The sequence below is a fragment of the Phycodurus eques genome, chromosome 6 (assembly GCF_024500275.1).
Source record: "Phycodurus eques isolate BA_2022a chromosome 6, UOR_Pequ_1.1, whole genome shotgun sequence".
NCBI classification, from domain to species: domain Eukaryota; kingdom Metazoa; phylum Chordata; class Actinopteri; order Syngnathiformes; family Syngnathidae; genus Phycodurus; species Phycodurus eques.
This window is the reverse complement of record NC_084530.1, coordinates 30,012,145-30,036,249: the sequence shown is the minus strand read 5'-3', so window position 1 is coordinate 30,036,249 and position 24,105 is coordinate 30,012,145. Positions and strand designations below refer to the sequence as shown.

Genomic DNA, 24,105 nt, shown 5'->3' with positions numbered 1-24,105 from the left:
ATTTTTGCTTTTCTATTTCCTCCAACTGGCTTTTATGTTGGCATGCATTTTTCACGACAGCTTCTTGTCGTATTCTACGAGGCATCCTTGAGTGTACGTGAACGTGCTGACCTGTTGGCCTTAGATGTTTCTTTCTATGGATAGAATCACAGTAGGTGGAGGGGAAAGCTACTGTTCTCTCGCTCATTTAACTCATCCTTCCTCGTCTCTCTCGCTTCATTTAACCTGCTCCACTTCTTCTCCACTATGCGCGTGCACGCATCTTTGCTGTGTGTGTGTGTGTGTGTGTTTTCCTCATTTAGCCCTCTCTCTAAAATGTCACCCTGTGTGATTATCTTGTATCGGTCAGTAATTGAGAATGAGTCACCTACGTGCCACTAATGGGAGGTGTTTGGCTTGTGAGGCTGCACTCAACATCATCGCGACTCAACCTGCTGAATGCTAATCTCCGTCGGGTCGGCATGCATCTCACCCTGACACTAACAAGTATGAACACTCAAATGATTAAAAAAGATTAATAAGGCTAATGGGTGGAAAAGTGTTTAGGTTGATGGACTGGAACATCTGTACAGGCGTGTAGCTGAGAAAGTCAGTGTGTTATTTTGGTCAAGTGTGTTTGGTACTCATTGACTCCAGGTTGGGTGTGGTGAAAAATCAGTTGTGCGTGTGTTTGTTGTGAATGCCTTAAGGGATTTTGAACTGCTGAAAGCCCCAAATGTCCTACAATTTTCAGCTTAACCATCCGTCCCGCTTATCGTCATTAGGGTCACGGGTGAGCTAGAGCCAATCACAGATGAGTCGGTCTAAACTTAGGCCTGCTCAGACCACGTCGAGCTGCCAGCGCAGCTGTTCTAACGTGATTTTGGTGGATTTGATCGAGGCACAGGCAGACAGATTCTGAGCTGCGCAGACAAATGTGGTGGCTGAATCATTAGAGAAATGAATTCATTGAATGCATTATTATTCTCAATACCACTTATTCTGTTGAGGGCCGCAGGGTGCTAGAGGCTATTCCAGGTGACTTCAGGCAAAAGGCGGACTCCACCCTGAACTGGCCGCCAGTCACTCGCATGGCACATATAGACATGGACAACCACTCACACTCCCATTCACACCGTCACTGAGTAGGAACTGAACCCACGCTGCCTGCAACGGAGTCAGGCGAATGCACCACTACACCATCTGTGACATTATCATTATTATTATTATTAAATGTCTTGAACTGATACCACTGGCAGGCACAGCGATGGAGGGGGGCACACAAACAACCGTGGGTTGGGGGCAGTCTTTAAGTGCCCATTTCACTACGCAGACATTTGTGAGGTCCTCCCAAGCCAACTTTACATCAGCCGCCCGCAGAGGTCTTCTTGCAGTTCTCTACTAAACGTACTTTGCGACCTCCTGGACTCGAGCAAATCAATTTCTTCTTGGGGAAAAAATTGGTTGCTTGCGCTCTGCCATGTCAAAGACTGTCAGGGCGACACTAGCGCACGGCAATTAAAGGGAATGAGAGGAGCCGCTTTGATTGGACACGAGTGAAGTCGGCTGTGATAACTCCCACAGCGGCAGAGACGTCGCTCCTTCTTTTACAACTGCGCCTGTCCACGAAATCACCGACACTAGTCTAACGGGCCTCGGCACAGTTACGCCACGCGCCGCGCCATATTTACGCTGGCCACGAAAATTGAGCCCCTAGTGTTTTGCTTCTTTGACTATTTTGTGTTTTGTTTTTTTTGTAATGACACCTCAGAAGGGTACGAGTGATGGCAAATATAATAATCATAGAACTAGACGTAAGAAGGGTTCTGACTTTTCTGTGAAATATATGCAATCTAAGTAATTAATGAAATAATTAGATGCACAAATTAATTGCAGCAAGCAGATGATAATGTAATACACAACAAATTTATTATTATAAATAATGACAGCAAACATTCTGCAAACAAGGAGTCTTCGAAAGGAACAGTTTTACATTTTATTTGTGTGGATGACAGTTGAAATGTTACAAATGTTATTAAAACATTTAATAAAAAGCTTTATGTTGGAGGGAGTTTGAGCCTAGGGGGAAAAAAGCACTTTACATTTCCTACGGGAAAAACGTTTTGAGATTGTGTTTGACGGTGGAGGTTCCACTGCAATGTCTTCATGTTTGTCTGAGTGAAGGTTGTTAAGAGGGAGACACCCTCATTAATGTGTCTGCTGCTCCACAGTGACAAACACAACTTCTGCAGAGCTGCTCTGTCTTCCTGATAAGAATATATCGTACACGCACTCTGTGAGGCCGGCTGTGGAGTATCGTGCACTTGAGGCAATTACGATAAAGCTTCACAAATTGACCTTGATGTGAAGTCATGGCAAGATGAACAGCTTTTGTTCTGTTTTTACTTCATCTTTTGGCATTCTGGTGTCTATTATGCAGTACAGGTACACCTGTGCCATGTAATGAGATTAAATTCAAGAACCTTTAGAAAGATAACAAGAGTTGCACTCAGACATATTCAAGGTCAAACCCGTAACCATCCCTCTTCTATACCGCTTCTGCATCCTCCTCTCTAATGCCAACTGCCCTCATGTCTTCCCTCACTACATGGATCCACCTTCTCTTAGGTCCTCCTTGCCCGGCAGCTCCATCCTCATCATCCATCTACAAATACACTCACTATCTCTCCTCCGGACATGTCCAAACCATCCAAGTCTGCTTTCTCTCACTTTGTTTCCAAAACATCGAACCTTGGCTTTCCCTCTGATGAGCTCATTTCTAATCTTATCCAACATTGTCACTCCTAAAGAGAACCTCAACATCTTCGATTCCACCAAGTCCAGCTCTAGTTGGGTTAGGGTAGGGCTAAGGTTCCAACTCTAACCCCAAACCATCCAACTCTGCTATCTCGAACCTTGTCTCCAAAACATCTAACGCTCATTAAAAGCTCATTTAACGCTGACGAGCTCATTGCTAATCTTACCCAACATAGTCATTCCTAAAGAGAACCTCAACACCTTCATTTCCGCCAAGTCCAGCTCTAGTTGGGTTAGGGTAGGGCTAAGGTTCTAACTCTAACCCTAAACCATCCAACTCTGCTATCTCGAACTTTGTCTCCAAAACATCTAACGCTCATTTAAAGCTCATCTAACTGTGACAATCTCATTTTTAATCGTACCCAATGTGAGAACAACCTCAACATCTTCATTTTCACCAATTCTAGCTCTGGTTGCATAAGTGTGTGCTGAGATGTGGCTGTGTTCAGAATTAACCAATTACGTTCAAAGTCATGTTAAATGGTCACCACCATTTAAAGTGTCTTTGATGACACTCAACGAAAGTTCAGTTGATCTAGTAGGGTTTTTCTGAATCTTTTTGCTTCCTAGCAAAAGCTTGAAGATTTTGTGCTTACACTGATTGCTATTTTGAACTGTTCATAATTCTCTCCACCATGTGATGAGGCCCCAGGTCCAGTTGAAGAAAAAAAAAAAAAAAAAAGTATGGTTTAGTTTTGGTGATGGGTGGCATGGTTATTTTGCGTCAAAATTTCCATTTGGAATTACGGCCAAAGGTTCAGCTTTGGTTTAATTAGACCATCAAATGTTTTCCCAGATGTGTTTGGGAGATTTTGTTATGGTCTTGCGTTGGATCTCATTATCATTGTGCAGCTGTGCCAAATACTGTGACTGATGAGTGTATTTAATCCGAGACCGTTTTCCCTATTGCTCTATATTGCGATGGCGTGCCCACAACAGCATGCAAAAGCACTTCCTATACAATTTGTGTTACCGTTTGTCATGTCTGTCAGGCGTTCGTCCTTGAGGGCTAATTAATTCAATGTAACAAACCGACTTGTGGCAAAAAAGTCGGCTGTTAAAACTGTAATTAATAGGTGATGAAGTGGCTGTACAAAAATGTCAAATATTTAAATGAGCTTCTTGTTGATCCTCGTGGTTTAGTGGCAACTCAAGACAATTAAAAATAGACCGCTTGAGGCCCGCCCCCTCTCTGTTTTTTTCACTAATTGAGTGGAAATACGTCGTTGAGCAACCTCTCTAGATTTACTTGAAAAAAAGTCTCCCATCCATGCACTGTGGCACTTAGTTTATCCATTTAAAACCTGGCATCAGCAGGGTGTTTGCGGTTAGTTTTTAAGCGGCCTTTTACGGTACAGATCTTGGGGCGGATTTTACATTTCTTTTTTAAAACATACACTTACAATGAGAAACTATAAAGGACATTAAATAAATATTAAAATAAAATAAAATATTAAAGGGCTGCCTCATAGCGGAGCAGACGTTTCGAAACGTACAATCTTGAACCAAACGTCGGTCATCTGATTTGCTAACAGGTATGTACAAAATATTGTTGGGTGGTTTGTCTTTGAAGAATTTTGCAACAAATAATGGCTAGCCTGCAAGTAGACTACAGAGCACTATTCATTTCAACGGCACATACGTCTGTGCCCTTAAACCGAGCAAAAAAAATTATAATGTTAAATTGATTAATTTGCCAGTCCCTCAATGATCACGTTAACTATGTCTGAATTTCCGATTCATCTATTTTTGAAGCAACTTACCTTTTGAAATGTTAATTACGGCTGGTGTTGGGTCTCACTTTCAACCAACTCAACTCACATCTCCAGAACTTTTCGACTGACACGTCACACGTTCAAACTGTGGCAGTAGAGAAGAAGGCTAAAAATCAACGTTCAAGCAACTTACCTAATTTCTTATTCATTCTGTCTTGGGCAAATGGAATAGAATATAGAAGGCTTTGTTTACTAGTAGGTAGTGCAATTGGAGATTGCTTGACTTTTGCCACGTGCAAGTAAGTGTGACATCATGGTGAAACTTGTTTGATTTATTACCACTGACCAAACAGTAAAAAGTGGGACGCAAAACACCTGAAGAGGAAAAATGTTCCTTTTAAGATCTTTAACAGTCCTTACCTTGATATACAGTAGCAATGTCCATTTTCATAGTGATAAGTCATAAATGTATTCTTATGAAAAAATTGACTTCATTCTTGAGGTAAAATGATTTCTTTTTTTTTTTTTCGTGCGACCCTAACATACTTCTTTGTAAGAAAACAAGTTTCTTTTAATAGAAGAAAGATTATTTTACAACTGTGATGTCCTTTGGCAACGCAACATTTTGTAGTTGCAAAAAGCATTGAAGCAACATGCGAAAACGTTCACAGACGCTTTTCAATGACACTTAACCACTTGGGATGAATCTGAGGTCTGTCAACAAACTACGGTAAAGCAACATCTTAATGAGCTTGTTTGGATCATACAAGGACATGAAAAACTCTTCTGAGGTGAGTGTGGAAAATGCTTCCGATCGTTTTTACGAGCAGACTTTGACTGCAAAATGTAGCCGTGAAACAAATAATAGTGTTGTTTAGGTACTGTATATGCGGAGCAGATTGTCAGTGTCGTATTTGTCTAAATGTTGTGCTTCTTAATAATCGACGATGACTACGCAAACATATATATTGGCCATCTGGATGTGTGAATTATGTATAACAGTCAATTTGTGTGCAGATGGAAAGTGATATACACACACACACCTGGCATCCAAGAATGGCGTGTACTGCACATATGACCGCATTTATCATTTTTTTTTGCCTGGTAGCTATTATTATTCTTCCATACAATGCAATTACAGCTAGCATTTTTTTTTCTTGGTATTTTGAGTGATTGTGCAAATGAAGACTCTAAATTGCCCGTAGGTGTGAATGTGAGTGCGAATGGCTGTTTGTTTCTATGTGCCCTGCGATTGGCTGGCGACCAATTCAGGGTGTACCCCGCCTCTCGCACGAAGATAGCTGGGATGGGCTCCAGCAGGTCCGCGACCCGTCTGAGGAGCGCTACAGAAAATGGATGGATGCAAATGTCTGCTAGACAAATGAACAAGATAATTGGAAAAAGTAAGATCAAAATGCACCTCTATGGAGGCCCATTACTTAATCATACTTTACTGTAAGACCCTGTTTAAACTTTAAATTGAGTGGTAAAGTTTGAGACTTCTATCTGTATTGTATCTTAAAGAGCTATAAAACGTCTGACAGAAGTTCATTTAGTAACCTTCACTATCACCTTGGCAACCCTAAAAAGAAGCCTTGGCCACTTTAAAAATCCCAACTGACATTGTGTGTGAGGGTGGGTATCCAAATGTAAATGTGTATATGTACTGTGTGTGTGTGTGTGTATACAGTATATTAATCCTAGTTGTGAATGTACCTTTAACTGACAACGGCAAATAAATAAATTAATAAAAAAGGTTGATTCTGCTTCATCACCATGACAACAAGCCTGCTCACAACGCCCTGAGCATCTGACAGTTCCTGGCCGAGAAGAACATGGCAGTGCTGGAGCCCCCTTGTGATACCAGTCCTGAAATCCTTCTGACACACCTGACATGTGATGATGTAGCTGTGGTATGAAGTATGAATGAAACAAGCTGTGAAGAAAAGCAAAGAGACATTATTTAACTAATTCACGGGCGGCACAGTGGACAACTGGTTAGCACATGTGCCTCACGGTTCTGAGGACCCGGGTTCAAATCTGGCTTCACCTGTGTGGAGTTTGCATGTTATCCCCGTGCCTGCGTGGCTTTTCTCCGGGTACGCCGCTTTCCTCCCACATCCCAAAAACATGCATGATAGGTTGATGAGAGAATCTAAATTTCCCATAAGTGGGAATGGTTGTTTGTTTATATGTTCCCCTGCGATTGGCTGGCGACCAGTTCTGGGTGTACCCCGCCTCTCGCCCAGAGTCAACTGAGACCTGAGTGAGGATAAGCGGTAGGGAAGATGGATGGATGGGTGTTACATTCACTTTTTTAACTCTTTTCATAATTTCTCAGTAACTAATGTATGAGTCCTTTCAACATGCGGTAGGTGGGGACTTATGAAGGTGTACAATATTGTGGTGATCCAAATCCTGTGCTGAAATAAGGGGCATTCTTTTAGTGTCACAGTGGAGTATCGCCAAACCCAATCTTTGTGGGATACAATGACAAGGAGGAAATGACGCCTCTCAAATAGAATCAATCGTACACACAAAGTTGAAGGGCAGCAAATGGGACTTGAAGATGAGTCCCCTCACTAGACTTGGCTTCAGTGCAGCTCCACATCGCCATCTAGTGACAAGCGAACTGCAATAGTAGCTGGCGAGCAGGCAGTTAATGTTACATTCGAAGCAGAGGCACTGACCTTGTGCATGTCATTGAGGACATAAACATCAATTCAAATTTCCCTCACACTGACAAAATGAGCACGTGAAGCAGCGCTGATGCATGTAGCCAGAGAGGAATGCATCAGCCGTGATGCTGCACGTGAAACACACAATTAACAGAAAAGTGCACGCACGCACAAAGCTGAAGGCTTTTCATTTGAAACCCCGCAGCTTAATGACCTTTGGGCTGCATTAAGGCTCTCCTTGTTAAAGAACTGAAATTAAAGCCATTTTTTCTCTTAAACAAGTGCAACGAAGCGCCAACTTCTCGCACTCGTGCAGACTGTCTGCACAATTCTGTTGTCATCAATTACAGATGGCTGCTTTGACTCTCCTTGATGTGGTTCATATGAAAATATGTGCTGAGCGTCCGACAATTAATCACAAACGACAACTCCGCATCTGTTTCTCCTCTATTCCGAAGGATAACTCCTCAGCCAGTCGCAATCATTTCACTCACCCGCCCACACTAACGGCGACGTGCTCTCATCGGGAATCTTCCTGTTCTTCACTTGGATGCGGCTGGACTGACCTGCAGGCACACTGTGCTCTTTGGGCGTTTAATCACGCAAAGACGGGATTTGTTTGAGCTCTAAAGCAACAGTATTGACAATATTAACAATAATAATAATAATAATAAAATATATCAATAATATTAAATGTATCCAAAAAATGTAATGACTTTAACAATGAAATCATTCAGTACGGGTATGTGAAATATGACAAGTATTATGGTTCAATTTCTTGAGGAGTGTCAGGAAACAATGTGACTCTAACACATGCACCAACGCGAGGCTCCAGTGCTCGACCGTGCGGATGACATTTGACAAGTGGCCGGAAATATTTATAGCCTGTGCCCACTCCTCTGTTTTAATTTGCTTGTTTTGTTGCTGCAGAAGAGTTCGGAGGTGGGGGAGCAAAGTCGCAAATCTGTCCGATGACACGATGGACCGGGACGGCAAGAGAAGTGTAAAGACAAATGTACGTTACAGTTGAGGACGCATCCCTTTGCACACACACAAACATGTTTTAAAAGCCTCTTGCAGCTTGCCTCGCATTGCTGACGTTAAATTTTTCAGCACAGTTTAGCTTTACATCCAATGACTCTCCAGACTCCACTCAGTCATACATAATTTCTCTGTAGCTTTTTGGAATTGACTTCGAGTTCAAGCGCTGTCTCGCAAGGCCACGTAGAATAAGCCAAACCGCAATGTATCATTGCAAACATAATATTGTGTATTGATGTAATGCTGCTGTGAGAGCACTGTAGCTCCAGTGTGTTGCAAAGCTCTCCTGCTACAAATTCCACTTGTAAGATTTTAGAATGAATCATTGTGTGATTCAGGTCTGTTGAGGCTTAAAAACACAACAGAATGGATTAAAAAAAGAACTCATTATTCGGGGTTAAATATGTTGTATTTTCAAGGGCATGTTTGGACAAAGAAGAGGAGCAAAGCACTCAAAGTAGAAGCAAGCCAGCAAGTTATCAGAAAAAACAAGTTTAGTTTCATATTTACTGCAAGAACCATGGGGTATTTTTTATTGAGCGTGGATTGGAAGACATTAAAAATCGTCATTCTTCATCATAAATTGAAGTCGACTTCAAGGTTAGTTACTGAACTGTCAAGTCTGTGCCGAACTTTGCTATTGGGGCATGGCGAATGTGTCCGGCAAATGATGGACTGCAACATATTGAGTGTGAGGACCTAGTAATCTATTTTGTTATCAGGGAACCTCATTAAAAGGGATGTTTGTGTGTGTTCGTGTGTGTGTGTGTGTGTTGGAGTGTCTGGAGCGCGGCCAACAGTGGCATCTGTGCGTCCCACTTTTTACTGTTTGGTCAGTGGTAATGAATCAAAGTCATCAATGTAGATCACTGGATCACACTGGACTTTGGTAGCCGCCCTGTCACTTTCCATTTAGCTGCACTGCGCTTGGCTTATGCGTTAACCATAAATAACTTAATTGTCATTTATTTTAACCGATGTGGATTATGTATCCATCCATCCATCCATTTTCTACCGCTTATCCGAGGTCAGGTCGCGGGGGCAGTAGCTTTAGCAGGGACGCCCAGACTTCCCTCTCCCCAGCGACTTCACCCAGCTCTTCCGGGGGGGATCCCGAGGCGGATTATGGATTATGTACATTGAGCTAATTTAGATTGACTCTTGACCGCTGCATAAGATGTTATGACAGTGGTTTTTAACCTTGTTGTTGGTACTGAACCCTACAAGCTTCATACAGGCATCAACCAAACCCTTCGTAATTGTTACAAACTAAATTGCTCTGTTCAAAGAACAAAACCAACTCAACATGAATTTAACACAAAAAAAAAAAAACAGAACTCAATGAATATTTAATGTGATTGAATGTGAGTTTTGCTGTTGCCTTTCACCTTGGCAAGTGCCAGTCTCATATCATTTTCACAACCGCCTCTGCTCCTTTTCTTTGGTTTTATGTCTACCATCCTCGAAAAGGATTGTTCGCCAAGATACGTGCGGTGCAAGCGTACCCTTATTTGGAAGTGGTTGCTTAGTGGCCTACTAGGAAGTAGCATGGATGCTTTTCACGCTTGTTGGTTTATTGCTGTTCGCACTATAGATATGAACAACAGGTAGCTAAAACACACGCCTGTTTTGCTCTGTGTTGACGGCGACGCTAAGCTAGTACGGGCAAAGTGTCAGCGCATTTTTGGTTTGTAGACTGCACGAAAACCAAAATAAAAAGGAGGACTTGCACATTTTGCTGCAAACGGTTGCACGCAATGCCGTACAATCACAAGGGAACTGGGAAAAACATAGGTAAGATTTTTGCATATGTTCTGTATTAATTGCACATGCTTTGACACTAACAAAAAAGTAAACCTCATAAAAATCGGTTGAAAAATGAGCAGGTTATGATTTATTTTCAATGTGCATGCATTACTTTTGATAGTAATGATGAATCATCAATGATGATTGGTCTCAAATGTAACATTTTTCAAATCGATGCGCGGCACCGCAACGGCAAACTCGAGCATCACGACGCAATTTGACATGACTTTCCGTCGGCGCCCCAACGCAACACGGAAAGACAATGAATGGGTTCGTCTACGGCGTGCCGTGTGAAAAGGCTTTTTAAGAAAGCGCGCACGCACGAGCACTGTACTGTATGTGACTCACTGAAATAACCACAATAAAGAACATATTAAAAATGTCAATCAAAGCTGAGGATGATGTGGAACCGTCCTGAGACTGAGAGCTACATCTTGCGTACAGATTCATGCAAAGGGCTGCCAGTTGTGACTTCTGAAATAAACAATTCACTCAAATTATCTTATTTTTTTTATTTTTATTTTAAAGGGTCACAATATTGCACACATTGCAGTTTCTCCTCAAGTTGTGCAGGCCAAATACAACACTGGAATATTCTAACTGATGCCAGGATGGGGCAATGACACACACACAAACTATTGATTCATTCATATTAATTTAGTATCACAGTCAGCCCAAAGACAGTAACAGATTGATTTCAACCTGATGACATTATCAAAAAGCAGGTTGACAAATTCAAGAAGCCTCTGGTCATGAATGGAGCTAATTTTGCAGTGGCTAGCTAACGCCAAGCTAGGGACTTTGCACAATTAGCCAACAAACTAACATTAGCCAAATAAGCATTTTCAGTCATCGAAACTATCACACACTTACAAACTTACCACTATAGCAGTCGTTCTTTTGTGTTTGCGAAGTATCACCGCTGCTCGTGCTGGTTCTGGCAACCAACCCTTTTTAATTGTCTTGCTAAACACAAACCACCACCGAATAAATGCGGCCAAGGAAATGGGTGGGACAGACCCACGTGGCCGATATTTGATTGGCTCAGCGTAGGCAGTGATAGGTGAACACAGGAACAGTGTGGCCTATCGCAGCCACCCTACCCCACCACCACCACGTCGCGCTAGACTCCCCCACTTTATTATTTATTATGTGTTTTATATATATATATATATATATATATATATATATATATATATATATATATATATATATATATATATATATATATATATATGTTATACTAGCCCGCCCCTGGTAGAAAGAAAGTCAGACAAAATCAAATTTCCTGTACCAAACAGTAACCATTAGGAGCTCTCAATAAAACACTCCTGACCCCTGGTGGACAAATAATGCATGGATCTATCAACATTTGTACCGACTTAAATATATACCATCATCCGTTTTCTAAATTGAAAAAAATAATCAACCACTATTATATCTAAATAAAAATAATAAAATGATGGGTATTGTGTGCATTACATATACATTTGTATTTCTTTGCAGAAATGTAAAATAAATGTAATCTCTTGCACTGCATGACGTGCAAGTTGCAAAACAACACAGTAACTCAAAACGGCTTGGAAAAAATGCACAAAAGTGACAAAATGGAGGACATTCACAACGTTTTCAAATGCAATTACTATGTTTATTTTTAAGAAAGTGTGAGGAAGCAGCAATTGGCTTTGTATAGTTCAGTCAGAGTAGTAGCACTCAAATAACAAAACAAAGAAAGTTATAATGAAAATAAACAGTTGAATCTTATTTCTAAACAATCAGTCAAACATCATGGTGACGTCTCAAATACGGGTACAGTAAACGAATTAACGCTCAAGTTGATTAAGTTTGTAAACAATGAAGGTCACATTGCTCCTTCGATAACATACATATTTAAAGTTTTCATTTAACATGTACAATTATTTAATGCTAATTACATATGGGGGAAGCATCAAGAAATGTGATTGTGGTGAAAGGAAACTGTGTTTATTCGAAAGTGTAGGTGCTCCTTTCTTCATTTGTTCTGGCAATAAATAATTATAATATGTTTCTTAGTTTAACAAGGTAAGGCAATTGAGAACCGTTTTCTCATTGACAATGGCAACCCGGAGGCAACTTAGAGTCGGGTGTCTTGCCCAAGGACACTTCGACCGCAGACAATCGGAGTCGGGATTCAAACTGCCGAGCCGCAGCCGCATAATTGGGTTGCGGTATAAAACGCCTTAATCGTGCTAATGTTGGTTAAAATGGCACTTACGACGGGTTGTGACGACCTGAAGTTTCTTGATGCAAAACAGACTCACCAATGCAACTGCTTCCATGAAAATATGAAACAATATTGGCCACTCTACACACAACCAATTGTTTAAACAAAACAAAGAAAACCACAATGAAGTAAAAGTGTCCTTGCAATGAATTAACTACATTAATGAATTAATGAATGAATCTCTCAATAATATTGAGGGCACCCGAAGATGATCAGATTCCTACATGCTGAACATTTAAGACTTTTGTGTCATCACATCCATTTATTTAACTATTCAACTATGTGTAGTCCCTGCAACTTGATCGCTGATACACAGCCAGGAAAACTAGTAGAAATGGATAACCAACACATGTCAGAATGTTCAAGGATGACCACGTGATACAGAAATAATGTCCTTCTTGCTCTGACCACGAAAAAGGATCTGACCGAGCTTGATCTGTTGAAAAGGGAGACCAATCTGGCCTGCATGACCTTTGGGTTGCATTTAAGACAAAACGAACATTCGGTTCGCGGCAGTACCGTTTCAGCTGCATGAAGAAAGTGTTACCAGGAAAATCCTCCCGAGTCAAGCGACAAATAAATAAACAAATAATGCAATTATTATCTACGTAATATGCTTCAAGGGGGGCGGTTCGAGGCCGCCCTACTCGCTCAAATTTGTATTCCTACTCTTCAGCCCTCATTCAATAATTTATCACTCTAAAGTCAATGAAACACAGAAAATCCAATATTTATTCTGCCTAACCACACACCTGTAAAATTGCGTGATAGCATGACGCACAGCAATTGATTCAAATGTCAAGACATTTTCAGAGCACAGCTAGAAAGAGTTGAATACTGTGGCGTATTACATTTAATCAACAGCAAAACAATCATCAAAGCATAAAACTTGTTGAAAGCCCAAAGAAAATAACCTTTTTTCCAATTACATAACGTAGGTGTGGGAGACATGACTGTTAAGTCCTACTTTTCATAGGATTAAGTAATAGTTTTCCTAGGATTCATAAAACAAGTTGTTATTGTGTTTATATTTGTCCACAGACACACCACATATTTTATTTGTAACAGTATTTATTCATTACGATTTTGTATTCTTGTATATGTGTTCATTTCTCCAATTGAAATTGAATGCATCACTACAGGCACAGGTTTTTGTTGTTGTCATTCTTTTTTTGTTTTGTTTTTGTGTACGTGTGTGTGTGAACGCACTTCAGTTCAAGCACGGAGGCACCGTGTCGAAAAGAGCCTGTATGCGTCTGCTGACGTGCAAAATAAAGACCTCTTCCCCCTTTGTGCCCCACAGCTGCAACATAGGTCTTAAAAAAAAAACCTGAATCACTTCTACCGGTGCATTACGTAGTAATAACAAGAATTAAGAAAAAAAATAATCTGACTCCTTTTCATGCACAAAAATAAAAGAGACAAAATGAGCTCAAGAAAAAACTAACTGATGGCTGCTTTACAAACTGTAGTAAAAATGTAGATGTTTAACATGGTGATTTCTAATCAAAATAAAGCCTTGGCCTCGACACACACACACACACACACACACACACACACACAAAGAGCTCTTTCTCATCTCTTTCAGCCTCATTGAATGTACCGAGGTATCAACCAGAAGACTTGACAGAAAGACAAAGCAAAACTGCTTCCAATATAAAAGTTTTTCCTGATGTCGTGGCAGGAGCAGTTGAGCCAAGTGCACAGTTCGGGGCATCTATTCGGGGTTCAGCGTTTATTATGGCTGAGGGGACCGAGAAAGACCGGACAGAACGAGTCTGAAGGGGCTCAGCTACCTGAAATCTAGTTCTCTGATACCGACGCCACACATATGAAATGAGGGGGGAGAGAAAAAAAAAAATAATCACACAATTTCTCAGGGCTGCAACGGTGACGCTGCTGGTAATCTAGCGTGCGCTATCGTTGCCCCCAAGCCCCTCAAAGCACCCCAGGCACCCACTATGGAGTCCAGCTGGACTCAGCAGTAAACTTTGTATGGTCCACTTGTGGGGACATTTGCGTCTGTTTATGAAATGACCAAGTCACGAGTATCACGAGTAGTCAAAGTCAATACAGTCAAATCTGTCAATTTTCCTGAGGGGGGGAAAGGAGGCTTTTTTGGGGAGTTAGGTGCTTATTAGTTTCAAATCAAAGACAATTACTTGACGAGAGTCCACAATTTGAGACAATGCAATAATATCTCTTGGATGTTTTGTGATTGGTGACTCTACAGATCATTTTTAAAGTACTACCTTAAAATGAAATCTACACTGGGATGAGTACATTTGTAAAATTGGGGGGGGGGAGAAAGGATCCATCAAAGGTATGCTCAATCCATCGTCAAAGTTTCTGGAGACCACTTTGTATCTTCTCTGTCGTTGCCTCATTTTTCTTTTTGAACAGATTTTTCAGCTTCAAGGACTTCTTGCTCTTCTCTTTATCCCTGTTTCTGTCATCTTTAGCTTCAAAGGAGGATGCCGGAGATTGGTAGGTTCCTCTCGCTGGTGCCACCAGTTGCTCAGACTCTGCCAGAACCCTGGGGAAGCACTGAGGATGGTTGGCAGTTGAGGCAGAAAGGCTCCATGGGGTTTCTGCCAAGGGGTTGCAGGACTTCTCCAGGATTCCGTCATAAACAAGCTGGCTCAGTGGAGCAGCTGCAAAGATATCTGCAGATGACTTCCACGGCACGTGGGGGGTCACTGTATGGTCTGGCTGCTCAGTTTCACCTGGGGCCGAGTGTGATTCGGAATCTTCGGGCTCTTCCCTCACTACTTGAGGACGGTGTGTTTCCGGAGGTGATTCAACTCTATCCCAGGGAGTATTTTCTTGTGAAACCTGTTCATCTCTTGGCATTCGAGGTGTTCTCCTTCTGAGAGGTACTTCACACTCTTCTTTACAGAGCCTCCTATTTATTGGAGGTTCTGAACCGATCTCTAGCTTCTCTGTTGAAGATGTCTGTTCCAAATGTTGTTCTGTTTCCTCTCTGGGTACAGCCGTTATGGAAACAGTGTCTGCAAAATACCCCTCTTTAGAGATTTTTCTTGAGGGTATTGCAGGCACCTCAAACATTTTGTCTTCTTTGGCTATTCCCTTCAAAGGGGAATCAAGATGCCTAGAACTTCCATCCAGGGACATTCCCATTGAGTCTCTTGTAATCCTTCTGGCTAGTAAGTCAAAGGGAGACTCAGAACGTTCTAGTATGCTCTTTGAGGCACTGTCTACCGAAGCCCCCAGCAAACATCTTGATAAGTTCTTATGTCCAAATTCTGTTGCCTCTACTTCATCCCAAAGAATTTTCCGGACTTCAAGTGGCAAATCACCTCGATCTTTAGGTTTGTTTCTCGATGGATTTGCTGTAACATCTTCTATTATATCTCTGTCTATTTTCCTAGGTGGGAATTCTGTACCTAATTCATTGGAAGATATCTTTCTAATTAGAAAATCTGTCGCAACTTCACTCCTATCTCTGGATCTCTTCCTGAATGACGCCTCGATTAAAGACCCCTCTTTTGACATCATCATTGAAGGAGTTTCCAAAGAATTGTCCAGAACTTTATCGTTGGCCATCTTCCTGCAGGAAATATCTACAGGAGATTCAAGATCATCCATAGAAATGTTTCCAATCGGAGATTCAACTTCAGCTCCCAATTCTTTACTCACAGGCTTTGTCGCAGACCTGTCTGCAAGAGGTTCTGTTTCATCATGATAGAGCTTTCTGTGGGAGGCATCAGCAGTGGAACAAGGGTACATTTTGCTATGAGGAGGTGACGTGCAATGGTCAGAATCTGAGAACCTTTCTTGGGAGTCTCTGGTGAAAAGTGAAACAAGGGAAAGAAAAAGAATGACAGAATGATTCAGAGCTTTCAAAATATTTTAATGGAACACAAATGGGGCAGACACTTACTGTTTCTTTATGGTTTTACAAAAGACTCCATCGTCCTCATTGTAACAAGGATGAGGTCCTCGAATTGGGATGAGAAGGTCAGGATCCGCCGAGATCAGAGTGGTTGGTGGTGGTGTGACACCGTGACGACGTGACCGGCGTATAGTAGACAGCCGGGTTCGAGGAGAGTTCTTAAGTGGAGCACCTGGAACCGTAGTAAGACAAAATGTAAACCAAACAGCAAAACTAATCAATCGATCAATCAATCACAAAGAGGCACAAAAAGAAGGAAGGCCACCTCAAACACAGCATCAGAACTTCACTACAACCTTAGCACTTACTACTCCAACCCATCACATTCAAGCCACTGCTTTAAACTCACAAATATAAATGTAATTTATTTGTTACATTTACAATGTACAGCTAAATTAGTTAACTACATTTAACCAATCCTAGAGGAGTATTGGGGAGCAAGAGAAGCGTGAACACCTTGGTCCTTGGTGCAGAACCTTGGTCAAGGGAACTGGCTGGAAATCAACCTAACATGACTTTTGGCTGTGGAAGAATTGCTCAGGGGTAAACAAACGTTTATCAGCAGATAATCATACTCTAGTATTTAACTGCTCCTCTCTGTAGTGGCCGAACTGTCTAAAACCGGACACCAAAAAAATATATTAAAATATGGTTCTTGCCAACATGTTTATTGCACACAAAATGGAAAGCAAGTGAAAGGGTTTTCAAACTTTTTGAACTATTATTTTAAAACATCCATATCCTCTGATTTCAGACATTTCCTCTGACATTCTGAGTCCTCCGTGAAAACAAGCAAATTATCTTTCTGTTTTGAGAAAAACAAGACAATCATGCAGATCAGCTGACACAGCAAAAGTGAAAACACACGAGACTAAGATCAATAATTTCCAAATAATTTTTTTTTAGAAACTTTGTTCCTTAAACGTGAAAAGCAGTGAGCACAAATTCTGAGCAGAAACTAAGAAATTGTTTTGTTCATTGTATTAAAATACTGTCGCGAGCAAGCAAGCGAGCATACGGCACTCTAGGTTACAATATCAGTCTTAGCATCAGGGCTCGGATTTTACTTTTACGACACAACTTTTGATGAGAAATTTTTGCTCTTCCTGTCGGTGGACTTTTCAAATGAATGACCGACTCGCACCACATTATCCCTTAACATTTAAATAACCTATTAATTTGCCATAAATTTTCAGTGTGTGTGTGAGGGGGGTAAAAACTGGATGTAACGTGTGGGCCAATGTCAGCCATCTTTCGGCGCCCCGTACAGTGCGGGGCGGTAGGCGATTGCCTGGTTTTCCTGCCTTTTGGTGGCACTCCGCTCCATCTCAAAAGACAGAAAAGAAAATCCTCCGGTGCCTTACCTGGAATTTGAGATATGACAGCCGCGGTAGACGCTTCCAACAGGTCCTCGATTGACCCATGAACTGAGCTGTGGCATGAGCAAGATGGCTGAGGCACTCTGGGAAAACCCGCAGCGAGTGAGTCTGAGTAGAGCAGAGCGGTGAGGTTGGTGAGGCCAGGATTCCTGATGACGGGGAAGCCACAGATCCGCTCAATATGTTGCCAGCGACGGAGACGCTCCCGCAGGCATGCCGTTACCTCTGACAAGGCATTCCTTTCGGAGATAGATAGACATAAGTACGATATTCATCTTCTCCTCCTGGCGAGACACATTTATTTTGGTAGAGTCAAGTCAAGTAATTATAGCTAACTCACGATAGTTACTAAGTGACTCACTTTGCCTGGAGAATCTTGTGGTCAACCTGATCCAAAGATGAACTGTGGGCAACATGGAGAGTCCCAAGCACTGAGCTTCTCTTCTTCTTAATCTTTTCTGCCTGAACGAAAGCATGCAAACACATATTGAGCTTGAAATGTTTAGTCACTATTAGTTGTTAAACATTGTGAGGTATGTCAAAAAGGTTCCAGTACTGGGTTCACAACTAGTAACGCCCCTGGAGTCTAATGGACTATTCCCAGTCTGCTCTGGAACACCTTCACATCCTCTTCTGAGGATTTTTCGGACATCCTCCACAGATCCATCGTCACGGCCATCTTGATGTGGGCCAGGTCTTCAAAACGTCCTTTCCTCTTGATGACGCCTTGAGCGTGGGAAAGAGGAAACAATGGCTCTGAGCCAGGTGGGGTGATAGAGAGGTGGCTCCAGGACGGCGACGTTCTTCTCAGCCAGGAACCGTTGGAGGCTCAGCACATTGTGAGCAGGCACAGAAGTTGTCTTGCCACAACGCTTGCGTTTTCTCGCACACGGAATGAAGAAAACGCCGTAGGATCTCTTTGTTGACGTGCTGGTTGATCATCTGGTCCACATTGAAGGGGAAAAGTCACAGTTTGAAGTTAGGGTTTGAAGTACAATATGTCTTTTGTGACAGCAATCCTGGAACCTTTCTGACACACCTCGACAGTTATATACTGTATTTTTCCATACATCACCTCTTCTTTGGCAATGGCAAGCTGTAATTCAGCACTGTGTTTCTTGACATTGTAGTACTGGACCTCAACTTCATGTGTCAACTGGAGCCACTGCTGGAGGACTTCTGAGGCGGTCCAGGAAGCATGCATGTCCTTTTCTGCCTGCATTAGTGCTCCACGGACCTGAGGCAATAATATCTATCAGCTTTTGCCGGTTTGTTATAAATTTGACCGAAACATTGTGCTTTTGATAAGCCAACGCATGGACAGTACCTGCGCAAGTTCTTCTTCTGCATATCGGAGGCGGCTGAGCTCACTGACGGCCCCCTGCCTCAGCTCTTGCAGCCGGTGGGCTTCCTCCTGTGCCCCCATGATCTCGTCCCGCATCTTCTCCTCCAAGTTTTGCTTCTCCTCTGCCACATTGCGTTTCTCTTCCTGGGCTCGCTCCAGTCTGAATATGACACAAGTTGCAAGGTGTCTTTGAAAACACAGATTCAAGGTGATGCAGACAATGGAATTCGCCCGAACTCCTTACTGTTCCTGCATATCTAGGAGGCTTTGTTCAGCCCTCTGCAGGCTTTCCAAATCCTTCATCATCTTGGTGATGTGGATCTTGCTGGTTTTGTTCTGGACCTGAGCAAACCAGCAGCCTCCAAATCCCATCACTACTGACACAATGAGCAGCAGGTCTTTCATGTAATTGTGAGGGGGGCCTGCAGTATGAGCAAAAAGAATAGTTATGATTGAAAATCATGTCTTTTTCATGTATCTTGGATAAGTGCTTGATTGCTTCTTAGCGACATCGTAATAGTCAATATCAGCTGAGCAGCAGGTCTTTCATGTAATTGTGAGGGGGGCCTGCAGTATGAGCAAAAAGAATAGTTATGATTGAAAATCATGTCTTTTTCATGTATCTTGGATAAGTGCTTGATTGCTTCTTAGCGACATCGTAATAGTCAATATCAGCTGAAATGAAGCGTTATCTTGTCTTAAACTACCGTGAAGTTATACAATCGTGCACCCTGGAGTTGAGGGTTTATCGATCCAGACATTGATCATTCAGGACTTGCAAAATCTCTGAAAATTCAATTAGAGCGTCATCATTGTCATTAGCTGCCCCCCCCCCCCCCCCCCCCCACCAAAAAAAAAACAACCCAACAATTTTAGAACTATGTTAAAAGAGACAAGGATTCAATAATTGTCCTTACGCGTAGGCGGTCCAAACAGCACTACATCAAGAGCTTTAATGTTGAGCTTCTGTTTGTCCCTCTGATCCTGAACTCTCAGATGGCCACTCAGGAATGAAGGCTCATTGGCTGCAATCCTACAGAAAAGACAAAGAGACTTGTTTTTCCAATCTGTTTTCAGACATTTGCTTGGATGCAGAATATTGCCACCTTGGGAGCGTGTTTCCATTGACTTTGAAGTCTTTGAAGTTCCTCTCATACTGCGGCAACTCGACAAACTCCCTGAGCCAGCAGATAACGTCGTCTTGGGTCCAATTATGAACTAGGAAGTGAGACGTAGAGAAGTTTCAAATATTTGGATTGGTGCACACTTAATCGCCTGGACAAACACCTTCGGATGACTTCCAGCCTTTCCAAAGCTCCTCCACTGTAATGTGCTGATCTTCTCCATGCAGGTGGCTATGTTTGTTGGTCTGCTGCTGCTTCATGTCTTCAATGATGAACTACAGGAGAGGAAAAGTGGACTTGGATTCAAAATACATTTTTCCAAATGCAAAGTTATGGAGTCAGCAGCAACTGGTTTAAAATGGACCTTGGACCTCAAAGAACAGTTTACGTGCAAAATCTGACGAGCTGGATTGTAGGTATGAACTTTATCAATTGCAAACATTTTCTGCTTCAGGATCACTCGTTTTTTTGTTTTTTTTTGACTTACCAACTCGAAAATACTTTGGCAAATTATGTTGCCCACATTCTGAGTGAGAATGCCACGTAGTTTTTATTTTTGTGCAGCTTTTGAATTTTTTGGGGGACAAACAACAGTGTTGTCAAAATTATTTGCTGCCTGCTCACCAACTGCATGTCCTGATCTCAATGTAAAAGTGTATTCTTAATGTTCTAGTCTGTGTATATTTAGGTTGAGAGTTTGCGTCTCCGCTCGTCACATTGCATGTATTGTACACTTGGCTGGTGAATCGTTCAAATTCACCTTGGGCCAACACCTCTGCATTCCGCCGTTCATGTTAAATGTGACCATGATGCTTTTGCTCTACATCGTCTTGCTTATTTTGACGTCGCTGATGCAATTGCGATCGAGAATGAAATGACCTGGATGAAGGAGAATATTCACGGGCTAGGCAGCTGGTATTTGCCCTGGGTAAAGCCCGAGTTTTGAAACCTCTCCAAGACACAGTATGCTTGGAGGTGTCCTACATGAGATGGAAAGAGGTTTTCGCTCTTTTGAATATGTACGCATTTAGAATGGATGCGAACGCGTGTGTGTGTGTGTGTGTGTGTGTGTGTGTGCGCGCGCATCGTGTCCAGGCATGTAGCCGTGGAAATCGACAAAGGCTTCGCTTGATGACTGAAGACATTTTAGGAAGTTGAGACTGCGCTCCGATGAGCCCGTGTCCCTCCCTTGACGTCTCGACGGCAACTGTAACTCGAGGCCATGTATACTGGATCTTAGAAATGCATTCTGGGCGGTCAAGGGCCAATCACTAAAATTGCATATTGCCAATCAGTCAGTGTGAACATTTGCAACGAGCATTAGGAAATAAAAGAAAAAAGCAGAGCATGTGCCAGTTTTGCTGGAACGTTACACACATTTTGCATCAGTAACTTGTTAAACCTGAGCCAACAGATCAATTATTTGAAACTTTGTTGTAACATTTTGTTTCTATCAAAACATCTTCTCAAAAGCAACTATACAGTTGAGTTTTTGGTTTTGCATAAAATGAACTGAGATCTGCAAGTGCAGATGGCTCCGGTCTGCGTACTGCAAAATCCTATTAGTGCAAGTCTATCAGAGCAAAACACATTTGACAGCGCGCCAAAAGCCAAGTTAAACTGTTGCTATCCTTCAGCCATCCATTCAACGCTTTCTTCAGCCACAACACACCTGTCGCCGTTGCACCGATTTGATCCTGCGTGCCACCCTGCAGCCGACGAGGACATTTGAGGAAGAAGAAGAGAACATTTTACCTCCACACTCTCTTCTACCTCAATCCCTCCGTCCTTGTCATCGTCCATCATCTGGTGGATGCTCTGCAGAGCCTCCAGGCTGTAACGATCGGCCTCGCTCATACATGGCGGCGACACCACCATGCATGGGTCTAAATGGGTCCAAAGCCAAAATGTATTACACTGCTACTAATTTGACATTTCATTCAGTACGTGCTTCATTTGGAAGTTTGAACTTCTTCCTACTCCTTTTCAGACCGGCACTACATTGTGTTTCAGTATGAAATAGTTATATTGTACGTTTGTCATTTCTTTACGTTTTCTACTGCATGCTCAGTTAAAAATTCTTTATTTACGTGTCATTTATGTCATTTGTGAGGGCGTGCCATTCAAAAAGATTGGGCAATCCAAAATTCCACACTAAACACAAAACAAAGTCAAAATAATCCAACAAAATAACACTTGACACAAACAACCGCAATCACAACATAGCTGGGGGGTTACTGACATCATTTTAGAATAATAATAAAACGAAATAGTAAAACGTTCTATCAATCATTATAAATGAAAGATGAAATATGAAAATGGATTGACTGTTTATTTAGTTTAGCAATAATATATTGCAGTTTTATGTTTAGTTCATCAAACTGAGACTGTCCTGTTTTTGTTCTTGAAATTATAACAAGTAGAATTCCCAGTTTAAATAATTTCTCCATTACTGTAAATCCAGACAGCTTTCTTTCTTTTTTTTAATGAAAAACAAATAAGATTGTCCACTTTGGTTTGGATTTGTTTCAGTGTAAAGAAAAATAATTAATTTTGTCTATTGTTCTTACAGTTTAGAACCAACAAAATGCTCTTTTAAAAAAAAAAAAAAAAAATATATATATATATATATATATATATATATATATACATTAAAGTCAGGGACTATGTTTCATAATAAATCTTTAATTGTGAGAACCTAATTATTGTTCTAAATTAAGTTGGGGCGGGAGTTGTTATATTGCGTTGTAAGTGAAGCAGATTTATTCGACTGTCATATATAAATACTGTATATTCTGAATATTAATCTGGTAAATCATTCATCATGTCAAAACATTTGAACTCCACAGCGTGTTTCCAATTTGGGTTCCGAATACAGAAGACTGTACGGGAAAATGACCTATACAACAGCTTAGAGTTTTTATCCAGGTCTGTTAGTCACGAGCCTTTTCTTGTCGCTGTGACTCAGACAGCTGGGGCGCGAGAAGTCAAAAGGTCAAAAAGTCAAAACGAGTGGACGAGCAAGCGCCAGAGATGCTGCAAATATTACCAATGTCTGTGTGTGGAATTTAAACGATGCACAGAAGAAAGTGTTTCAGAGTTTCAAATATCAGTCAAACAATTTTAGAATAGATCATTCTATCAAATATTCCATAGATTAATAGGAAGAAAATATATCCTGGATTATCATTAACTTTATTGCGAAATGTTTTTTTTTTTTACTGTTTATTAAGAGATTATTGTTGTTTTAGTTGGTATTCTTTAAATGATGAAACAAAACCAAATTAACAACAATTATGCACTTATCACACGAGAGGGAATGATGTTGCATTCACTGACCTTTTCGAAACCGAGAGCTACTTCTTGGGTATTGGTGAGTAATTTACAGTTTATACGAGTATACACGTCTGAGGTTGCTTCAGGTTCGACTATGTTAATTAGTTTACTACAGCTGCAAATGCCTAACCTTTCTTCCATAAACTGATTATGATTCAGTTACTGGTTTGGTCCATAACGTGTCAAAAAAATGGGGAAATGTTGTTTGTTTTCCAAAGTGAGTTGTCGATTAATCGATGAATTCTGACGGCTCCAACTTAAGGCAGCATTTGTTAAATCATCTTTTCCTTCAGTTCAACATCATACACCACAAAAAAAGCAAGGACAACAATCCCTTGCTTGCTGATGAAATCTGGATGGTAATCAAATATTAATGATGTGTCTGTACAGTATAGGACCTTCTTGTTTTCAGAAGACAATAAAACACACTTAGGCCTCACCTGCCTAATTTCAAAGTGAAACATTTCACAATTGGAAAATTAATAGGAGGACATTTCTAAACAATTTAAGACGGTCACAGTCCAGAAAATAAAGGTATTCCTGAAGACAACAACAACATATCCTTGACTTGATGTCTTCCGGATTGTACTCGTACAAGCCAATAAAAGACAGACAGAGGCAAAAAATAAGAGAATGAAAGAGTTGGAGGGCGGGTGGCCACAATTCTTTTGTTCTTCCCCCAAGGGGCTTTGTGAGGGAGAAAGTG

At 41.4% G+C, this 24,105-nt stretch overlaps 1 pseudogene; it reads right to left on the bottom strand.

The window, feature by feature from the left end:
• Nucleotides 1–14,639: 14,639 nt before the first annotated feature.
• LOC133403763 (stromal interaction molecule 2-like) lies at nt 14,640–21,941 on the bottom strand (annotated as a pseudogene).
• Between the last annotated feature and the right edge of the window lie 2,164 nt (nt 21,942–24,105).